The sequence below is a fragment of the Pantherophis guttatus genome, chromosome 2 (genome assembly GCF_059756535.1).
Source record: "Pantherophis guttatus breed Tessera chromosome 2, ASM5975653v1, whole genome shotgun sequence".
NCBI lineage: Eukaryota > Metazoa > Chordata > Lepidosauria > Squamata > Colubridae > Pantherophis > Pantherophis guttatus.
Window position 1 is genome coordinate 197,296,448 of NC_142064.1, and position 21,173 is coordinate 197,317,620.

Here is a 21,173-nt window from a genome sequence, read left to right on the forward strand (position 1 = left end):
TTTTCTTTTTTGTATGTAGTGATTCATATCCCGAATTCCACACATCTTCTCTAGATGGATGACAACCAATGCTTTGAACTTGGAGATAAAGAAGTGTTCCAGAGCATGCTCTGAAGTCCTTTTTCTTGTCTTTGAAACAGTGTGTTTATGTGAGTATGCTCATATTTGCAAAGTGCCCATAAATAAATTATATTTGTGGCATATGTAAGTTCTATTTCCTTTTTATAAGTGAAAAATTGAGCACCGAGAAACTAGATTGAGCAGACTGCCTTCTCAGGTACAGTCAAATTCTTAAGGCTGGGGCCTGTATCATTTCAACAGAAAAAGGATTTGGAGAAAAAAATGCAACATTCTAGCAAACTGTTTTGCAACTATATTTACTTTTGAAGAGAGTGCGATAAAGAACTTGTGATACTATCATCTGATAATATTGATAGCTCCTGGTATTTCAGATCTTTTTTGTTTGTAAATATTTTTTATTTATTTTTTTCAAATTTAAACATAAAAACATAACTTTCAAGAGCAAAAATCTCGATCCGGTCATAGATGGTTACCACTCTTATATTCCTTTCACAAGTTCAACTCACAATTTCCATTACATCTTTTATAAATAAACAAAAAAAGAAAAAAAAAGAAGATAAAAAAGAAATTCAAAACTTAAGAAAAAACCAATTTTACCTCAAATTTAACATTTTCATCTATATAAATCCATTATATCTATCCAAAATTAGTTTCAAATTTGCTTTCACTCATTTTTACATCTGCATAACAATTCTAAAAATATCTTTATTCTTCTTTACCTTATGTCTTATACAAGTCATATCAAAATAATTTTTACAATATTCTAACCTCTTGTTAAGTGTTTACCTTACAATTTTATCACCATTTATTCTTAGTTTCAATTCAATACCACTCCATTTTTATTATATTTTATAAAACAACATTTTGTCTAATTTTAATCCTTTGACCCTTATCCTCAAATCAGTTTACCTTAGGTTTTTTTTTCTCCCAGTTTACATATTACACAGATTTCTCACAAAGGCATATTTTATTTACTCCAATTTCTAATATATTTTCCACTATATCTCCTTCTAATATTTAACTATCTTCCAGCTTGTTCTATTTGATTAATTCTCAGCTTGCTCCCCTCCAAAACACCAGCTATTTAGTTGATTTGTGGGATGGATACCAACTAGATAAGAGTTTGAGACGGTGGAAATACGTTGGAATTAATTCAAAATGCTGGAAACAGCCAAACAAATAGGAGGAGAATTGGAGGAGATTGAGGAACTATTCTGGTATTTCAGATCTTAAGCACCTCTTAATATTGATCATCTGATAATATTGGTAGCTCCTGGTATTCCAGATCCTTAAGCACATTTATTTGCCTTCTCAACAGAGTTTCATATGCAAATCTAGAAATACAGTAGGGTTGCAAGGCTCTATGTAGATTCTGTAAAGAAAAACTATATTCCCTTTGCATTGAACCACAACTTCTATTGGCAGCCTAAAAACTGTACAAATGTAATGGAGGGTACAAATCCTTCTACATCAGGGGTGTCAAACCTAAGGCCAGCAGGCCGGATCTGGCCAGTGGGGTGCTTAAATCCGGCCTGCGGGGCTGACCTGGAAATATCAAAGGACTGGCCCACGGTTTGGCCGCCTCTGCTGGAGGCCGGGGAGGCTGAAAATGGGCCATGGGGTAGGGGGTGGGGGTGGGGGTTTGGGAAAACGGGCTGCACGGCAGGGTGCTGCAGGAGGTGTCCGTCCCGTCTACCCCCTGCCCCCCCCAGCCCATAGAGGAGAACTACAATGCTGATCCGGCCTTCGAAGAAATCCAATTTGACACCCGTTCCACATGAAAAACATCCTGTTAATTCTATCTATCTATCTATCTATCTATCTATCTATCTATCTATCTATCTTTTTTCACATCTCCCTATAATTAAAAACCTTTAATTATAATTAAAGATAATTAAAAACCTTTAAAGCTTCATTTTGTTCCCACTAAACTTAGACATGGAAGGGGATATAAAGTTTATCAGTGCATTGACAGATCTAGTTACCATCAATACTACTATTATTGATGGTATATTGAAAAATATTTTCACTGCTATGACTCTCTGAAAATTATGAAACAAACTATCTTTTCAATCCAAGCAAAGAGATGAGAATGTAGAGTAAATGGAAAGTATGCTATTGATCATGAATTCCTATTACTATCTACTATAATATGTTTTAAACATCTGTTCCAACCGTGCTGATCATTATTATGCAGATGCATCAAATGCGAAAGCCTGGAATGAGAAACACTGGAAAGGCCAGTAGGACTTACAGCATTTTGGATTTAAAGGCAAAAAGTTCTTGTTTCCAGAGGAGTAGCTGGATGATCCCCAGAAGGAGCTGCGGACAGTTTCTACATGCTCCAACCTTTTTGCTGTAATAAATTTAGAGATTATGCAAATTGCAAAAGATGGCATCATGCCAGGGACTATCCATATCCACAGTGGAGCAAGGGGTGATGAAGCTGATATCAGCAACATCATGGAGTCACAACACACATCACACCCATTTTCTAGATACCCCAAAGGGATGGAGTGGTGGCATGAGGGCTCAATGGTTCCTTTGCCATTCTGAAGAAACTGGCAATTTAATGTGGACTATATACTAAGGCTCACAGAATGATGTAAGGAACAGTATCTTAGAAGAAACTATTAAAAACAGTAGAATTAGTTTGGGAAATAAATGGCTGCTGACTGGGGAGAGATTTTATCGTTTTGAAGATTAACCTGAAAATTATCTGCAGCTAGGAAGGGGCTACTTGCCTGTGAATTGAACTCTTTCTGTAATACTTAAGCAGAACTTTTCATTTCGCATAGATCTTGATGTAGCTATTTCTACAACTGGATGTCTATCTCTTTAAAAAAGCAACTCCCTTATGTACCGTAGTACCACTCTTAATTTAAACTGCACATTGCACTAATGGCCTTGTGGGGGTGACGTTTATTTTTCAGGAATCAAGGAACACCAACAGGATGAAGCACAAGTAGAAGAGTGTATAACCTTTCTCAGTCCTGGGTCCCAACTGTTCTCCCTGAAATTCTGTCTTAATGCAAGAAGAAAATGGCTTTGCAGCAGCCTTTAAACTTGCTCAATACCTTATTATTTCCAACACTGGAGTGCACTTCACTGTCTATGTTTCAGGGAGAACTGAAAGGCCACAAGGATGTGAACATTTTTTTATTTTGATGGAAGTAAACCAGGCCCAAACTTTAACACAACCATAGAATGTGGGTGTTAGCTATTGAACCAGGGCATGCTCTGGCCTGTGGGTTACATGCTCAGTACGCTAGAGAAATAAATTCTTAAATGATATGTGATCATCATCTATTTTTGTGTTGCTCAGCTTGAATTAATTGATTTACCAGTAAATCCCAATGTGTTTCTGATATTCAGCAACTTTTCCCCCCGAAAGCCTTGGGATTCTTTCTTTTCCTGCTTTCCCAGGTTTTGTCTACAAGAAGAATTTGTTTCCTGTTTATTTAGCTTTGGGAACATTTGTGTGCCCTAAATTGCCTAGCTGCATCTACATCTAAATCCACTCAAAATAATCCTGACCTAAAATAAGTGTTTTACTGTACAACACTCAGCTCAGAGTTATTTCCACTGTAATCTGAATTTATGAACAGATTCTATGTTTCCTCCTAATTTTTCCCAGGATAAAGTTCTACAATGTTATGGCAAACAAAAGAAATCATATTTCATTTATACAAACAAGTTCGAATACCACTGTTGATGTTTTCTTATCTGATGAGTTTAAGAAAAATAGTAAATTATCACTAAAAAAAAAAAAAGAACTGTATGTTGGATCATCATGGCCATTGTTCAGCAAAAATAAACTTCAGGCAGCATCAAACTGATACTAAAATTTCTATATGAACACAAAGAACAGCTAAAAATGATACAATCCAATTAAAACTTCTAAAAGTTATGGCAAATAAAAGGCACATAATAAAAAAATTGTTCTGTTCTCTGACGTAATGTCATATTGCAAGTAGCCATGGTGGCACAGTGGTTAGAATGCAGTACTGCAGGCTACTTCTGCTGACTGCCAGTTGCCAGCAGTTCGGTAGTTCGATTCTCACCAGCTCAAGGTTGACTCAAGGTCTTCCATCCTTCCAAGGTTGATAAAATGAGGACCCAGATTGTTGGGGGCAATATGCTGAATCTGTAAACTGCTTAGAGAGGGTTGTAAAGCTCTGTGAAGCGGTCAATAAGACTAAGTTCTATTGCTATGTAAGTTTAGTGGGGCAATATTTCAGGTTTAATTTACCATTAAAAGGATAATCTCACCACCTGTCCAACCATATATGGCAAAGGGACAGGAAAGGTAACCTTTCCAAGTGACTTTGATCTTAAAGAGACAGTACTTGTAGTTTGTCAATCTCAGAGGACAGTCTGAACAATCCATTCTGAATAGGTGGTACACACTTGCTAAAAACAGAACAGCCAAAATATCCAAGAGTGATACTCCCATTCTCTGGTACTACTTTTGTAACTTCAATTACAACTAACTTATAGAAGCAACTACAGTTGACAAATAACAGTTAGTCAAAACAGTTTATAAAAACGTATCTCTCCTTGAGACCCACGTTTGTGATTGTAGAAAGTAAAAGAAACAATGAAATACAAAATATTAAGAAAAAAGTGAGCTATATTATGGGACACAAGAGGATATGGCATTACAAATGTGAATTGAGCAAGTATTAGCATGTTTATACTCGGAGACAATATAAAGAAATGCTTGTAAGTATAAGCATTAGTTGTGCTGATCCTGATACAGATTGTACAAGGGGATTAAACAAGTTGGTTCTTGCATCAACTTTGTATTTATGTAAAGAACCAAGGTGCCGAAACTGTTATTTGTCAACTGTAGTTGCTTCTATTAGTTAGTTGTAATTTGGAGTTACAAAAGTAGTATCAGAGAATAGAAGCATCACTTTTGGATATTTTGGCTGTTCTGTTTTTTAACTGTTGTAGTGGAGGGCCTCCAATATGCAGAATGTAAGAATGTTGTTTTTTAAAAAACAGGCCCTTCTCTTCAACTTCTTTTTTTCCAATTTTGACTTGGTGAGAAAGACAACAAAGTGACTGACTCCTCTTACGAGAGCACTCTATCTCTTATGAGTCCCTTTCCCAGAAAAGTTCAATGTGCCACATTATCCACAGACAACCAATATTTCCAACACTTGAAAAAGTGACTCTTTCTGTCTACTCTTGTTATTTATATAAAAGGTTTTAAAGACTAGTCCTAGAATCCATGTTTCATTCAAAAGCCATATGGAGTTCATCAAATGCTGCCTGTTTGACCTTGCCAGACAGAATACAAATAATTAGCGTCACACATTTGCATCTGGAGATAGGGAGGCGTATCAGGGAGTTGAGGTTGCCTCTGGATAAGCAAGACATGATAACAAGGGTTTTAATGATAAACAGTACTTGAGTTACCCTGGGAAAAGAGAATTGAGAAGAAATTGCTGTGAAAAGATGGCAATGCTTGCAAGCATTGCAGAACCAGTGGAAACAAGCAAAACTAGACAATGAGGACCATGCTCATATTAACATGCAAATATTTACAACCCTAAATCTTATTAAAACAGAACTTTTTTCTTTTATATCTTTAGGCTTCTTTAAGTATTTCTTTTTCAATTCCGATCTGTGAGCGATCAGAAGATGAAAGTTTGGGCAAACACATCTTTTCTTATTGTACTATATTAAGTTATATCAAACTGAGGTGTTACATTGGTTTGAGTAAATATATGGGTACAATTCAAAATGTTGGTTTTGACCTAGAAAGCCTATATGCATTGTTCTGGGATTTCTTCAGGACTGAGTTCTCTAACCAAAATCGATCTTTCTGATCCATGCATAGCAAGATAACCTGCTTAAAATTCCCCATTACCATAAGGTAAGATGGACTGAGATTCATAGGAACTGTTTCTCTGTGGCTACACCTGTATTATGGCACAGCCTCCTCGTGGATCTTAGTCTTGCCCCAATATTATTGGCATTGTGGAATTTGTTACCCAGATGTCTTTATTGGGTTACTATGTCCAATTTTATTGTTTTAGTCCTACCCTGAATATTTTAGTCTGTTATAAGTACTCCATGAACAGCTAAGATTCTGGTTGATCAGCACAAAATGGACAAATACATAAATACGTGCACATGTTAGTGTATATTTAAAAAATGTTGAAATGGGAAAAAATAGGTTGATTTTATATGTAGCACAGATTTATTCTCCCTATTTATTCCTAATTTTTGTTTTTGTTTTTTCAAGTGTCCAGTCTAGAAGAAATGATTTTGTTCACATCCAAGTTATCCACATCCAGCCCATCAGAATGGTGCATCATTAGCTGCCAGTAAAAATCTCTGAAGTGATCTGAAACTCCCCCATAGACTGGATCTGCCTTTTCTCGTTGTTCAACACTTTATGGTTAAACATTGGTGTTGGCAAGCTGTAATTCCAGGGGTGGATATATAACCCAACACTCTCCTTGTGGGCTCCAAAATTCCCTACAGCCAAAAATCAACAGATCAGTTTTTCTGTTTTTGGGATAGAAAACTCTGATATAGTGTAAAAAAAAACCCCAATATTACTTCTTCCCAAAGCTAAACAAAATTTGAGTGAGCCATTTTAAATGGACCAATCTCCTGACAAACTAATTGTAAAATAACATCCTAAGTCTCCTACTCATACAACTTTACATTTTCTTTCTTCTAGGGAATATACAGTTTATAGAAATAGATAATCCTTATTTTTCTCTCAAGCACCAGGTATGAATATAAGGGTATCTATGAAGCAGTTAATAATACTGATTTGATTGGTGAGCTCCAGGTTTCTTCAATTAAGCAATGCCATCTATTGGTACCCCAGAAATGTGGCTTCTCTATCACAGCACCTACCATCTAGAATGAGATCCTCTCAAGATCCATTTTGGCCCCAACCCTCAGGTGCTTCAAAGGCTCCTGAAGACTTGGCTCTTCCCTCAGGTCTTTGGTGAGGATGACTGAGGCCTCCTTTTTCCCTAATCTGTTTTCTTTTGTTTCCACCTAGTTTTTATTCTGTCATCTCTACTTTTGGAGGAGTTTGTTACTTGTCTTGTTTTTGTCTTTTAATCATATATAAGTTGCTAGAGTTTCTGGGAGTCAGACAGCCTATAAGTTAATAATACTAATAATAAAACATTAATTGCAAAATATAGCTTTACTTGGAACACCTTACATCCTATGAAGATATCTTTAACACCATCAAACATATGCCTATCCCAGGTCCTTGGGAAGGACTTGATGGGTGGATAAAAATGCCAAATGCCAGTCTAAACATCTGATTGACTATACAAGCAACAACAATAAAAATAATGTCAAAATAGCACCTGTGACCAAATGATTGAGATCACACCCTTTTTAACGTGTGTGGCACATGCTGCCTGCATGTAAAAAGAAGTGGGGCTTCAGATGCCTGGTTACAGCTGCCATTTTGTTGGGGTTGATCCAGGGGTGGGTTCTAAAATTTTTTTCTACCAGTTCTATAGGCGTGGCTTATTTTGTGGGCGTGGCTTGATGGTCATGTGACAATTATTTAGGATTTAGCAGAGGTACTGGTCTACCAGGCTTTTAACTGCTTGCAGAGCTGTACCAATCTACCCATTTATTTTTGCAGGCACTAGTCTACTCATGTATTTTTGCAGGCTACCATTTATTTTTGCAGGCACCAGTCTACTCATGTATTTTTGCAGGCACTGGTCTACCCATTTATTTTTGCAGGCACCGGTCTACTCATTTGTTTTCTTTTAACATTGATCAGCTGTAGGGCGGCCCTTTGAAGCCCTGCGGCAAGAGTTTAAACAGTTTTTTTCCCTCTAGCCATCAGCTGGGACTCAGGAGACAGCAATAGATTGGGGGTGGGGCCAAATAAAAGGTAAGAATAACACGGGGGGTGGATGGGTGGGCCAGAACCGGTTTGGTGACATCATATTGTCATTGCTACCGGCTCGAGAGAACCGGGCCGAACCGGGAGGAACCCACCACTGGGTTGATCCCCTGCAGATGTCCCTTTAAAACGAATAAGGAAAGAAAAATATAAATGTTGATAGTTCCGACTGACAATATCATGCTCCCTTCTATTGCTATTCCTTTAGAATCAATAGTAGAACCTATATTTTCCTCTAGTAGAAAAAAAAATCACTTTTTTTTGTTCCTAGCACAGATTGCAAAATAGGAAACTACTAGCCCATCATGGGGACTGAAGGGAACCAGTAACCAAACTGTTTGTTATTAAAGCAAAGGAATGTGACTGGAGGAGATGAGAGGTCATTTCATTCTGTGGTCAGCCTGATTTGAGTGGGAAACAGGCACTTCTTGCTCCCTAAAATCCACTCTGGGGAAAGTACAGCTGCTGCAAAAGTCTCAAATGAGACTATTTCAAGAATTAGACAGAAACATTCCTCACATTACAACATTACAAGGCCCACTCCTGTCTACCGAAAGAGCAATGAACAGGTGACTCTTTTTCTCCTGCTTACACCACAGAAGAGCCATTTGAAAGCAATGTACTATAGATGCTATTTTATATATAATGAACATGTTACTGTACCAGCATGTATGTTGAATTTAAACACAGCTTTACTCTAAGATATCCCTGAGGTGAAATAATTAGTGGATAATTAGTTCAATATTGAGGCCCATACTTGATATATATCCTAAATATAAAACATATTGTTTTATAAATATGTATTTGCCCTGTAAACATACCTTATAATATACCACTCTTTACTTTGAACTATGGTGCTGGAGAAGACTCCTGCAGGTCCCTTGGACTGCAAGACGATCAAACCGGTCAATCCTAAAGGAGATCAACCCTGACTGCTTTTTAGAAGGCCAGATCCTGAAGATGAAACTCAAATACTTTGGCCACCTAATGAGAAGGATGGACTCACTGGAGAAGAGCCTAATGTTGGGAACGACTGAGGGCAAAAGAAGAAGGGGACGACAGAGAATGAGGTGGCTGGATGGAGTCACTGAAGCAGTAGGCGTGAGCTTAAATGGACTCCAGAGGATGGTAGAGGACAGGAAGGCCTGGAGGAATGTTGTCCATGGGGTCGTGATGGGTCGGTCACGACTTCGCAACTAACAATAACAACAACCACTCTTTAATATATATAATCTTCCAAATATTAAAGATGTAATGTAGAGTAATAACATACTGTATTTGATAGTATTCAGAAATATATTTAAAAAATTAAGAAATATTTGATGGGCTAAGAAATAGTTGAGAATTGTGCTTTTTAAAAACCTGCATCTAATTTTCTTTAATTCATCTCAAATATAATTTCTAAGGTAGGTAAAATGAGGACCCAGATTGTGGGGGCAATAAGCTGACTTTGTATAAAATATACAAAAGTATGAAGGCTATTGCTTAACGCATTGTAAGCCTCCTGAGTCTTCGGAGAAGGGCGGCATATAAATCAATTTTTTTAAAAAAAATTCTCAAACATGCCCATTTCCTTTTTTTTTTCTTTCTTTAAAATGCATAAGCTTTACAGTTCTTTGGGAGAACAGAATCAACTTTAATCCATTCTTGGTTTATAATTATAGTGAATTATCAATATCAGTCAAATACAAATATATGGTACTCATTCACACAAGATTTTACAATCTTGTACCTATTTTGAAATCTCATATTGGCTTTTCTATTGCCATTGTCAATCTGCAACACAACTGATAAAGTAAAGTCCCCAGGAAGATTGCAAAATGAGACCATTGAAGAGAACCAATTCGTATCTTGGTATTTTAGATGTATGGTATATGTGACCAACCTTGATTGCAAAAGAAGCAGTAGTGGAAGAAAGCAAAGAAGAAAAACATCCTTCAAGTCTAATGTAAATAAAAGGTAACTTATTCTGACTCAACATAGCCAAAAGGTGGGTAGAGGAAGACACTTCTAGTTTATTTTTTTCACTGTATTATGTTTTTAAGCAACATATTATATCTGGTCAGTCACAATGTAATTGTACATTGTAAGTATATGCATAGCAAAAGCTATTCCTGAAATTTCCAATCAAGATTAATATTGCAACTGAAATGTCAAGATGTCTCTGTAAACAGAACTCCAAATATTCATATTTACTTAAATCTCCTTGTGCACCAGCTACCTGATTCAAATTAAATGAACATCTGTTTTACCTCTGACCTGTGATAGATTTGAAACTATTTGGAGGAAAAAAATACATTTTCTTCATTTAGATGGTCTTCATTACAATTATCCTCCATTAATTAGTGAAGAATTTTACATTGCAACAGTAAGAAAGGTAATTCTACGCCTGAGTGGCGTAGGAGGCTAATGCCTCCTAAGGCAGCATTTAACATCTAGCTGCCTGCAATTACTGCGAGTTCAATTCTCACCAGGTTCAAGGTCGACTCAGCCTTCCATCCTTTCTAAGGTGGGTAAATTGAGGACCCAGTTTGTGGGGGCAATAAGCTGACTTTGTATAAAATATACAAAAGTATGAAGGCTATTGCTTAACACATTGTAAGCCGCCCTGAGTCTCCGGAGAAGGGCGGCATATAAATCAAATTAAAAAAAAAAATTATTTAAGGATTAAATAAATAGACCACTTCTATCTGAATTTTTGTTCTCCTTCCTTTTTGCATTGCAAAATAGTACATTATCTCTCTTAATTCAATGTTTCTTACGGATTCATATTTAATAGCCAAAAGAACAGGGTACTTTAAGCTGGTTTACCTGGTAATAGAACATCTAGTGTTTCTAATAAATATTATATTGAAGTATTTTTTTTGTCACAATCATTATTATCAGAGTCTCTTATTAAGTTATCTCTTAATAAGAGTCTCTTATTTTTTCCAAAGTCACTTACTGACTCTGGAGTCAGTTAAAAGGCATGGTTCCCCTGGCCTGGCTATCCAACTTTCCTACTCAGAGGAACTTCTCATGATAATTGACAAGTCTGGCCAGGAATCGGGTGGGTTCTACTTACCTTTACTACTGGTTCGCATTGTGCCCCCCCCCCATGCGTGCTTGCTTTGCTGGTGCCCGCGCGTGCTCTTCTGCACATGCGCAGAGACTTTTGCGCATGCGCAGATCACTTCTGATGATGTCCGGGTCAGTGGGCAGAGCCTCCTGCCAGTTTTACTACCGGTTCTATAGAACCGGTCCAACCGGGGGCAACCCACCACTGCTAGGAATCCTTTGGATTCTAGTCTCTGGGACCCAAGAAAGTGAAAGACTTAGTCTTTCCCTTAGTCTCTGCCAGCGATCACCACCCAAATCACTACACAACTCAATCTGCTGCTTATGTGGCTAGGGGAATTCATAAGAGTTATGAGAGTAGAGTTAACTCTTTCCAGCCAGGACAATAGCCAATTGTTGAAGAACATATGTGGTAAATAGAGTATTGTGTCAAGTTATCTTCTAAGCTGTATGACCAGTCATTGATAAAATAATACTTTACACATATTCCCACTTAGCCTGTTGTGAAGACACCTCAATGACTATTTCTTGTCAGCACCTGTATCTTAGCCAACATAAATAATGGCTATGTTATTAGCCAACATAAATAATGGCTTCAAAACTCAATTTTTTTATGGACATAGATCAACATACAACTCAAATATCTTATTGTTCAGGTTTGCTGGAGATAGCTTTAATTCCCACTCCCCATTCTCTTGAAAAAGACTAATTATTTGCAGCTAATAGCAGAAACTGGATGCTATTTTGTATAGCTATCTTAATGACGACTGATCAGCTGAACTATACCGAAAAGTAGGCACAGGATCTGTAGAGCCACAAGAGGGTTCACAAATCACTTATGCCATGATAATATATAATTAAGCAAATTCCTAAGCATATTTGTAATTAAGGAAACAGCATTCTGTGCCAAGATCAAAAATAAGGGCTGTTTTAGAAACACCCTGATGCATATACATCAATGCTAAGATAATAGCAATTGGTACAAAGCCAAATAAAGGATTTCACATTTTTAAAGAAAAAATCTAAAGAAAAATGGGAATATACATGCTAGGACTGATAAAAAAATAAAGGCATGCAAATGGAATAAAGCTACAGTATATATATTTCCATGCTCTTTGTTGCTTCAATTAGCATTTTAACTGCTTGGACCAAGAACAAACATCTTAGTAAATAACAAATTGGTTGAGTGCCCTTTATAAAGATTGGTATTCTCCCTTATGCACTTAAGGAAGAAAGATAATATCTTATGTCTGTTGTGGTTTACAATGAATGCATAATTCTTAGAGGAACAAAACTCTTTTGAAATAATAGGAAGAAGAGATGATAGTATGATAATATTATAGACAGACAGAAAGAGAGAGAGATGTAATTTTATATTGAACAATAAACAGGCGTTCCTAGCATGTTAAATATCACATAAAGGAAGTGAAAAGCATTTCACTTCTTTTCTATGTGTTTTCTTTGCTTTTCAAAGATGGGCTTGGCTAGCACACATTTCCAGGAATTCCCATAATGCTTTGCCAGGCAGAGATTCTGCCAAGCAAACCCAGCACAGCTGTTATAAATTAAGAGAAAATAAAATACAATATATTCCTCCTTTTTAAAAATGGATCTGAGTCATTAAGTGAGATCATAGATGCCCATGTGTAGAAAGGAAGTATGGCAGGAGCTTTAGTATTTGGCACTTTTCAAGGTTTTAAACCAACATTTGGCATGACTACATTTCACACTTTTTGGCAATCAATTATTCCTCCTGGAACATAGAGAAGTAAACTGTAAATATCCATCATCTAATGCAAAACTCTGCTTTGCAGTAAATTTAACCACTATCCTTTGTGTTGACTTGGTCTCTGTAAATTCATTTTTTTCCCACTCCATGAAATGAATAAATCAAAGGATTTTTTTCCACCCTCTTTTCCTGGAAACATCTGTTATTGCAACATCTGTCCTCTGGGGTCTTCAGAATCCCATGACATTATGTTTACTCATAGGCCAGATTACTATCAGAAAGACATTTTCCCAACCCCTAACTGAAGTCAAAAAGAATATACACATATGGATTGCCTTTGAAAATGCATAAACAGTTGATAATAAAACACAGAGGTCTGAAATTTGAAACCAAGCTAAGACTGAGGCTCTCGAGGGACTGGTGGTCTTCATGCATGCATGTACTGATATTCAATATCTGATAGATTTTTTCCCCTCTCTTTAGCTTCAATCCAGAGTGATTATTTACTTATTTTGACCCTCCTGGGGAATCAGAAAAGAGGAAAATGTGCCATTTTGGTTTAGCAGAACCTCTGTGTCAGTTTACATTGTGCACTTGGTATGAGGCTGCAGGTGAGAGCATTGGAGAAAGCAAAATCTCAATAAAATGTTATCTATTTGCTTGAATTGATCTTCATTGTGGGAATAATTTTTAGAGCCTGATCAGAGTATAGAAATACAGGGTAGTCCTTAACTTACAACAGTTCATTTAGTGAGTGTTCAAAAGTTACAGATAGCACTGAAAAAAAGTGACTTAGAACCATTTTCTTTCTTTTTTTTAAAATTTGTAATTTTATTATAGCATATATATGACATTCACATAACATACAACATATACATATCTTATCTCTTTTAAACATTGTTTCTTCATTGTCTTCTTTCTGTTATTTTATCTTTCCTCCCTATGTCTTCATTTTTTTTCTTTCTTTTTCCTCATTGTCCTTCCCCCCCCTTTGATTACAATGTTTTTTAGCTTTAACAAGCTTAACTTTATACATTTTTCTACAATTATTATATACATATTTTAATTATATCTTTAATATTTTTAATCTTTAATCTTTAATTTTGCTTTTTTATTTATATTGTTTTTGTCTGTTTCAATACATTTTTATTCTGCTCCATACATTTGTTACGTATATATTTTATACTTCTAATTTTTTCCCGATAGTTATTATTCTTTATTTCTCACCTTAAGCCATTTATACCATTTATTCCATATTCTATAATAATCTGTCTCTTCTTTTTCTTTAATTTCTTTTGTTAATTTATCCATCTCAGCACATTCTAAAATCTTATCTATCAATTCTTTCTCAGTTGGGGTTCTTTCCTGTTTCCAATTTTTTGCATATACTATTCGTGCTGCTGTTAATATGTGTAGCATCAAATATTTTATTTCCTTGGTATATGGTCTTGTAAAAATTCCTAACAGGAATGTTTCTGGTTTTCTCTCTATTTGTTGATCTATTATTTGTTCTATCCACTTCTTAATATTTGCCCAAATTTTTTTTGCTGCCGGGCACGTCCACCATAGATGGTAATATATTCCTTGGGATTTCTTGCATTTCCAACAGGTACATCTTTGCAAGTCTTGTCACTGGCAGATGCCATCTATAAAACATCTTCAACTGGTTTTCCTTGTATGCCGCCGATAATGTTAGTTTTGCATTTACTTGCCACATTGTTTCCCATCTCTCCAGCTCTATTGTATAATTAAAAGTTTTGTGCCCATTTAATCATTGTATTCTTCACTATCTCTTCCTCCATTTTATATTGTAATAGAAATTTATAAATTTTGCTAATTAGCTTCTCTTCTGATCCTAATATAATTTTGTCAAATTTGTGTTGCTCTCTTTGTATTTCGTACGTTTTTGTGTCTTCCTTACATTTAGATTGGATTTGTGTGTATGTCCACCAATCAATTTCTCTGTTTAGGTCCAATTCCAATTCTTGTTTTGATTTCAATTTTCCTTGTTGTTCTATTAGATCTTTATACCTTATTATTTTATTTAGTTCCATTAAATTTGGATGTCTTACTGCTTCTGTTGGTGAGAGCCAGATCGGTATTTTTGTATAGTGCTGCTTTTTAATTTTCAACCAAATTTGTAGTAGCTCATTCCTTATTATATGTCTTTTAAAGTAAGTGTGTGTTTTATATTTTCCATCCCAGAGGAATGCGTGCCAACCCACTTGTATTTCATGCCCTTCAATTGTTAATATCCTATTATCTTTTAGTGCCATCCATTCTTTTAGCTAAATTAAGCCAGCCGCTTGATAATATATTTCCCTTTCTGGGAGTGCTGTTCCTCCTCTATCTTTTGTGTCCTGTAATAATTTAAGTTTAATTCGTGGTCGCTTCTCCTGCCATATAAATTTGCATGTTATTTTATTCAATGTTTCAAAAAACTTCCCTCCCCCCCCCAATTATATTGGTATGACCTGGAATAAAATTAAAAGTTTTGGTAAAATATTCATTTTAATGGTGGAGATCCTTCCCATTAATGATATCTGTAAATTTCTCCCAATTATCTAAATCTTTCTTTATCTGTGTTACTAATTTATCATAATTGTCTTCTTTAATTGATGAACCTCTTGCCGACTTAGAACTATTTTTCACCGTTACAAACTTTGCAGCATCCCCATGGTCCCCTGACCAAAATTCAGATGCTTGGCATCGTATTTATGATGGTTGCAGGATTATGTGATCACCTTTTGCCAATTTGTGACAAGCAAAGTCAATGTGAGGAAGCCAGATTCATTTAACAACCATGCTACCAATTTAACTTCTGCAGTGATTCCCTAAACAACTGTGGCAAGAAAGGTCGTAAAACGGGGCAAAACTCATTTACCAAATATCTCAGTTAGCAACAGAAATTTTGGGCTCAATTGTGGTCGTAAATTGAGGATTATCTGTATTGTAACCTGCTGTATTTTTATTTATTAAATTTATATGTCACCCATCTTGCTATTCAGATGGCTTACAATGCAATAAAAATAGAAATCCAAAAGCAATTATAAATATAAAAGCAATTAAAATGATAAGGCTTAAATAGATTATAATGAAGACTACTTCAAGAGGTTTTCGAGAACATCCAGCTAACCACAACACAGTTCAAAGATACAGGTAGGCATTTATGCAGATACCATGTTATACTAATCTTGTAATAGCCACACAAATCATTAATCCTTAGTTGTGCAGTTTATGCTATCTTTAAAATATGTCTCTGACTTACATTAAGGATAATTTCCCTCACATTATCCTGCAGAAACATTTTTCTGCAAATCATCCAAAGTGTAACAGATTTGAATGAGATCGGCCCTATTTAGTACAGGTAATCCTCGAGTTACAACCACAATGAGCCCAAAATTTATGTTGCTAAGTGAAACATTTGTTAAGTAACTTTTCCCCATTTTACGACTTTTCTTGCCACAATTCTTAAGTGAATCATTGCATTTGTTATGTTAGTAACATGGCTGTTGAGTGAATCTGACTTCCCCATTGCCTTTGCTTGTCAGAAGGTCAAAAAAGCTGATCACATGACCCCTGGATACTGCAACCATCATAAATATGAGTCAGTTGCCAAATACCTGAATTTTGATCATGTGACCATGGGGATGCTGCAATAGTCATAAGTGTGAAAACCGGTCATAAGTCACTTTTTAAAGTGCCATGGTAACTTTGAATGGTCACTAAATGAACTGTTGTAAGTCAAGGACTACCTGTAGTTGAAGCCAGATGCAGAACATGCTTAGTTATGATGCTCCATTTGCTTCTCCCTCATTTTTCTTCAGATGCTCCAGAATGTTTCATTCTACCAGGTTTTCGTTGGGTATGGCATATCATGTTTATATAATTTGGATTTAATTTCTGATCCCATATTCCTGGTTAAAGTTATTATATAGTTTCCAATAATTTTAGGTGTTGTAAACTACTAAAAGATTGGAATATAAATAAAGATGTAATCAAATAAAAGTCTGATTCCCCAATAAAAGACTGAGAATCACTAATTAATAAATAATATCTCAAATATGAATAGAAAGATCAGCATGGCAGAAGATTGACTCTGTTGCTACCCAGCACCAGGCTGATTCTAGATCTAGGCCCAATTTTCTCAAGTCCACCAGATATGTTGATCCACCTAATTCTACTGGCAGCTGTTACCTATGCTGTCTGAAACTTATGGAAGTTGTAGCTAGAGCCATCTGGAGGGCAGCAGTCTGAAGAAAATTCATTATATAATGCAAATTTTAAAGAGCAAAGCAAATATAGTGATTTATATCTTTTATATCTTTTATATCTTTATATTTTTTATATTTATATTTTTAGATATAGCATCTAAAGTAGCAGCAACAATTAAAAATTAAGACTAGCAATTACGAAAAAAAGTTTTGTTTCTTAGTATACTGTAAATGTGGCCATCAATCATGATGGCTGAGTTGAATGTTCTTTCTGACAAGATATCTGCTGGAATTCACATGAGAATTCGAGAGCAAGAAACTGTAGGTCATGTCATAATTAACTTCCTAAGTTTTATTCCAGATAGACCACTTAGACCAAAGGTTACAGAATCCTATAAGGAGCTATTTAAGCAATTTGGTCCAGTTCAGCAATACAAATTAAAGCATTCATGAGAACTAAACACATCCAGCAAATACAAGCTCCCAACTTTTCTGGATTAATTCTACTGACAAATTACTCCTACTGTTCAGAAGTTCAATCAGAATCTGCTTTTACAACTGACATCCATAATTGCACATCCTGCCCTCTGGGATTACAGAAAACACATCCTCGGCTTTCTTGAGTGTTGATTTCCTTTTATATAGTTGAATATTATTATTGCATCCTTCATTTTCTCCCCTGGTTAGACTTTCCCAGTTCCCCTGATTGCCTACCTTTCCCTTCTTGGTACTTGTCCCAGATTGTATGAATCAGGGGTGGGTTCTATTTAACTTTACTACCGGTTCACAACGGGATCACTTCTGTGCATGCGCAGATCGCTGATGACAACATCCGGGGTGGTGGGCAGGGCCTCCCACCAGTTTTACTATTGGTTCTTGTGAACCGATCTGAACCGGGGGCAACCCACCACTGGTATGAATTTTCCATATATTTGATGGTCAGAACATCGTCCGTCAATCTGACCTTCACAATTGGTGGTTAACTATCTTAGAAAAGACTGAGTCAGAATAAAAATTCCTTTCCCTTGTTATCTATTAGCCTTTTGCCATTTTCAGTAAGTAGCTGTTGTATTTCTAATTTAGAGAATATCTATAGTCTTTTTCATTGTTCTTATTTTACATTAACTTCAACTCATTGAAAGCAGTAATTTTCCTGAAAAATCTTTACAAATCTGAGTAACCTATATATACACTAGGGAGCGGCGGCTCCCTAGGTGGCTCAGTGGCTAAGACGCTGAGCTTGTCGATCAGAAAGGCCGGCGGTTCGAATCCCTAATATAGGTCTCCTGTGTGAGCAGGGGGGTTGGACTAGATGACCTCCAAGGTCCCTTCCAACTCTGTTACTGTTACTACTCTTCCTTGATGACATTTCTGGACTTTCCACTTTTTTATTTTGCAATAAAAAATCAATATGCATGGATTAGATACTTTTAACATTCATACTGATTCGTACTCTGAATTTTTTTTTTTTGGCAACTGTCCCTTTTTAATCTCCAGTAATTCAGTGAAAACTTAAGACTTGCAACATAGTTGAATGTTCCACAACTGAAACAGAATTTAACACATTCAGAATTAGCAGAGATGGTGATATTTACCTGTTTGATTAGAAAAAAGCTCAACAATTGCATTTATTAGTGACTGAAAATCCCTTATGGACTTTTTTAGTGAAAAAAGAAAAGAAAAAAGAACTGGTGATTTATGGGTTTGAAGATTAGAAAGGGAAGCTTATGGAAAGTAGGAAATAATGATATAGCCTTAGAGAGAGAGAGAGCAAAGTAAAAATGTACAGTTGCTGTCAAGAAGCAATTTCTTTATAATCTTTCTTTTTCTATTTTCTTTTTTTCACAATTTACTGTTATTTTTTCTCTTATGACTTTTCTTAAACATTTATTTAATAACAATGAAACACATGCACATTTTAATATACTGTACACATCTGTTGAACAGGAATGAGGCTGTGGAGCCAACCCTGGAATATTATAACCATCTCATGCGAAGATTCCCATGGATTGGTATCGGATCAAGTTGATCCCCTGATGCCTTCCCTCATCCTTTGAAGGAGAAAGTTATCAGCAAGACAAATGAGGAATTTCTTGCTGAAATGTTCTTGGTTGGGTTTATCTCCCAATAGATATCAGGATAATTAAAGTCTCCAGTCACTATTACTTCATGGCTCTTTGAAAGGTCTGCATTTTGTTTTTGGGAAACATTATCCACATTATCTTCTTGGTTAAATAGTTGGCAGGACATACTTCTATATACTTAACCCAGTGCATTCTTTCTACTTGTTTAACCCATATTAAACCCAGTGCACTCTTTCTACTTGTTTAACCCATATGCTGTCCGCAGTGCTAACTAACATACTGGGCCTGGTGGTTCAGCAGACTGATAGCATTGTGATTAACACCAGCTGTCTGCAATTACTGTAAGTTCAAATCTCACCAGGCTCAAGGTTGACTCAGCCTTCCATCCTTCTAAGGTAGGTAAAATGAGGACCCGGACTGTGGGGGCAATAAGCTGACTTTGTATAAATATACAAAAGTATGAAGGCTATTGCTTAACGCATTGTAAGCCGCCCTGAGTCTCCGGAGAAGGGCGGCATATAAATCAAATTTAAAAAAAAAAATTCCCTCAAATTTTGTGCAGAAATAAACATACATGCAAGTCCCTCATCTCTTTATGTACCATCTAGATAGTTTGGGAGGTAATGCTAGGGAGCAACCAATAATTTGGTTTCTGCTGATACCAATGATCTGAGAAATGGTCTGAAAGCTAAATTTAGGTTGTTGTGTAGGTCATTTTCCAGGACCTCCACAATAACTTTCCCAGAAATGTTACCTGTTCCACAAGTAGGGCAATTAGGTTGAGCTGAGCTGAGTAAATTCCTTCATGGATTAGATAAGAGTGCCAACAGGTTAAATTTAGATTTCTGAGGCACTGGAAATAAGTTTGGAAGTAAGCCAGGTTATAAAGGATGGGCTCCATTTGAATCAGAGGATATCATACTGCTGGTGTTTAATATACTTTTATGGTAGAGTAGCTTTTAAACTGATATTGAGGAGGAGGGGAGGGAAACCGTTATGAATATATATATAATATGATTCTTTGCTGAATCTCTTCGCTGATGGGGGAGGCTTTTATTTTGGATCTGGTGGTTTTTTCCAGGTAGGTGGTGGGGTCTGTGTTTAGGGGTTTGTATATGGAGTCTTGGAGTAGGTTGGTTAATTTGGTTTGGTAGTCAGATGTGTTCATAACCACCGTGGCATTGCCCTTGTCTGCTGGTAGGATTATTATGCTGGTGTCTTCTTTCAGGTTAAGTAGTGCTGTCTGTTCCTCTTTGGGTAAGTTACTTTTGGGTGGCTTGCTGGTGCAGAGGATGTTGGTGATTTCGAGTCTGATTCTGTTTGCGTCGTCGGGGTTGATTTTGGTCAGGCTGGTTTCAACTCCGCATATAATGGTTTCAGTGGGGATGCTTTTGGGAGCAACTGCAAAGTTGAATCCTTTGGAAAGGACATTGGTTTCGGCTTTGGTGAGGATCCTATCTGAGATGTTATGCACTGTTTGTTTCATGTGTGGCTGTGAGGGTGGAGGGGATTGTTTCTGGCATTCTTGTAGTCTTCGGAGTTTGTTGGTGTGTGTGTCTGTCTTGAGGGTGGTCTGTGTTTCGGCTCTCCAGACAGCAAGTTGTTTGGATTTGTCCCAAAGTGCGGGGTGGATCTTGTTGCTGAGTTTGAGGTGAAGTGTGAGGAGATCCTTGTTGATTCGGTCTAGGAGGAATCTTTTTCTGTGGAGTTCTGTGAAACCCCATGCACCGCCTGCCCCACCACATACATCGGACAAACCAACAGACGAATAAGTGCATGCATAGAAGAACACAAGAACTCAGTCAGAAAAGAGGAACCAACTTCTTCCCTGGTCCAACACCTTAAAGCCACAGGACATGATATTGACTTTAAAAAGACCAGAACTATTGCCAAAACTGAACACTTTAACAACAGAATAATCAGAGAAGCCATCGAGATAGAAAAACGCCCACACAGCATGAACAAACGAGACGATACCTCCCGCCTACCAGCCATTTGGAAACCCGCCCTTATTGACAAACGAGTCCCTAACACGACAAATGACCCCAGACCCACACTCACGAGAGCCCCACAGGATGTCACCACCACACATCCAC

General features: G+C 36.6%; 1 protein-coding gene across 1 annotated transcript in view; it reads right to left on the reverse strand.

The window, feature by feature from the left end:
* The window catches only part of PDGFRB (platelet derived growth factor receptor beta), a 95,789-nt gene that overhangs the window by 56,300 nt on the left and 18,316 nt on the right, over window positions 1-21,173 (reverse strand). The window lies entirely within an intron of this gene.